We start from the raw sequence: 3,087 nt of genomic DNA, 5'->3' as shown, positions 1-3,087 counted from the left end.
GCCCTCCATAAGAGCTCGCGCGCTGTCATATAGCCACGCCTTCGTATCGGTGCTGGCACTTGTATACGCCCCTCGCGTAGATCGATTTTACTAGGCAGCTTTTTTTTGATAGAACATAAGACTGATAGAAAGCTTACCATTTTACTAGATGTGGCTGCTATGACAACCAGGACCATAGAGAACAGTATTAAGACGATAATTACCTTTCTGTAATACTCTATAAATATTGTAATGGCGCCCTCTACTGTCAAGTATCAAAAATTGTCTACAGGGCTCCAAGAACAGATGTTTGACTAACTGGGATTATTATTTATTACACAGTATTTATATAGCGCCATCATATTACACAGCACTGTACAAAGTCCATAGTTATGTCACTAACTGTCCCTCAAAGGAGCTCACAATCTAATGCTCCTACCAAAGTCATATGTGATCAATGTAGTCTAAGGTCAGTTGTTAGGGAGAAGCCAATGAACCTAACTGCATGTTTTTGGGATGTGGGAGGAAACCAGAGTACCCAGAAGAAACCCACGCAGACACGGGGAGAACCTGCAAACTCCATGCAGATAATGTCTTGGCTGGGGATCAAACCTGGGACCTAGCGCTGCAAAGGCTGGAGTGCTAACCCCTGAGCCACCGTGCTGCCGGATCGCCGAGAAAACTGAGTTTTAGGTAGAGAGACCTGTGGGTATTCTTTAACAAGTGGAAAATAAACTTAAACAAATGAAAAACAGCATTTTTAACCACGTTTTATTTAAATGATTATTATTATATTTCCAGCATTATTAGAATTTATTACCATACAGTATTTATATAGCACTATTATATTAGACAGTGCTGTACAAAGGCCATAGTCATGTCACTAGCTGTCCCTAAAATGGGCTCACAATCTAATATCCCTACCTCAGTCTTATGTCTTTAATACAGTCTAAGGTCAATTTTGGGGGAAGCTGATTAGCCTAACTGCATGTTTTTGGAATGTGGGAGGAAACCGGAGTACCCAGAGGAAACCCACACAGACACAGGGAGGACCTGCAAACTCCATGCAGATAATGTCCTGGCTGAGATTTGAACCTGGGACCTAGCACTGCAAAGGCCAGAGTGCGAGCCACTGTGCTAATATTATATCAAAATATTGAATAGAGCTTACACAAAGCAGTTAACTCATAACACAGCTAGTAATCCACAGCAGGCAATCAGATTTAGCTTTATCAGTTGAGGTACTGCAATATGCTAGATAATTGGTTTATTTCTGCGAGAATCCTGCCAACACCCTTGCAAGGTTCTGCGATCTTTCACAGTAGCTGATGGAGCCAAAGTAATTCAAGAGATAGTATATTTCAGGGGCAAAGTCTTTTGTAAAGGATGTGGGAGAACTTTGCCAAGACCTTTGCATGGTCTCCCAACTTATTTAAGGCAGTCCCTTGTAATGGGGACAGTAGGACCCTGCCAAGAGCCTTGCACAATGGCTGAGAAGATACATAATGATCAAGTGCAAGGGAGGCAGGAATACCCTTCCAAATCCCTGGAAGATGACCCACAAGACAGAATAGAGAACCTTGTGAAGGAGGAAGGAGGGCCCTGCCAAGACCCTGTTAGGTGATTTAATAGAGAAAAGAGAGTACTGAGTTGGAAGAACCCTATTGAGACCCTTGTAGGATGATATAAAGGACACCATCGAGTCCCATGTAGGAGACATCGAAGAACCCTGGCAAGTCCTTTGGAAGGTGATAAAGCTGAAATGAGGGACCCTTTTAAGGGAGGAGAACCCTACCAAGATCTATGCATGGTGACTTTAAAAACAAAAAAAGGATCCCCTGCAAGGTTGGAGAGATGACCCAGCTAATGCCTTGTTTGGAGGACCCTTCCAAGCCATTGCAAGGTGACCTAGAAGATACCAGAGGGTTCCCTTGTAATTGAGGCGGGAGAAGCCTGCTAAACCCTTTCAAGGTGATTAAGAACAGTGGTCACCAACCTTTTCAGACCTGCAGACCACTAAATGTACAGTCATCGGACCACGCATACGCAGGGAGCTGTGTGTCTCTCAAAGGGGAAGAAATGTTACCCACTTTGTGACGTCATGATGCCAGAACCTGACCCCTCCCCCATCACAGGTCTAAACCTGCGATGAGAGAGTGGTGGGTTGTGTCCAGAGACACAAGCCGCCCACCGCCCTGTGCCTACAATCTGTACCGGAGACATGGTCTGCGGCTCTGGCTGGAGCGTCTCTCCCAGCAGGGTCTGTCTCCTGACCTGCTCGGGGGGAGCACTGGAAAGAGCTGTGGACCACCAAAATTTTTTCATGGACCACCGGTTGGCGACCGCCTCGTGAAGCAGGCTGGTGGACCCTGCCAAGATCCTTGCAAGGTGTCTGAGATGACACAAAAGGTGGGACTATCCTGCCAGGAGCCTTAACTGTTAACATGGCAGATAGAAGAAATTGTGCAAAGGAGGTGGAGCAACTTGCCAAAACCCCCAGCAAAGTGAGAAAATGAGAGAGTCCCTTGTAAGGGAGGCGAGAGAAACTTGCCAAAACCTTTTTAAGGTCACCTAAACCTGTCCCTTCTAACAGAGATGGGACCCTGAAAAGACTCTTCCAGTGAAAGAACCAGAAGATATAAAAGGATCCTCTCAAAATGAGGCAGGAAGACCCTGCCAAGACCCGTACAAAGTAACCTAGAAGGCACAAAATAGTACTTTGTAAGGGAGGCGGGAGTCTGCCAATGTCCTTACAAACTCTCTTTCTCTTCTTGGCCACCTTGCAGTGGTCTTTGCAGGGTGCTCCCATCTCCCTTCAGGGAAATCCTTTGTCTCCTTCATGTGACCTTGACTTTGGGGCATCTTGTTCTCTAAGTGCTTAGTAAAGAAGCTTATTATAACCTATTATTGTATTACCGATAGGTATTTAAAATTAATCTTTCACATATTTTTTACATTTTGTTTTCTTTGCTGATTCTTTTATTTTGTGAGTTACATACAGTTTTATAATAATCTTCTTTATTAGTCATTTGTATAAAGGGAAACATGATAAGCGTCCTTTCTAAATACTTCGAGAAACACAGCTTTCCTGAAACCACTCGTAGACAT

The sequence above is a fragment of the Pyxicephalus adspersus genome, chromosome 4, assembly GCF_032062135.1.
Source record: "Pyxicephalus adspersus chromosome 4, UCB_Pads_2.0, whole genome shotgun sequence".
NCBI lineage: Eukaryota > Metazoa > Chordata > Amphibia > Anura > Pyxicephalidae > Pyxicephalus > Pyxicephalus adspersus.
This window is presented reverse-complemented; position numbering follows the sequence as displayed.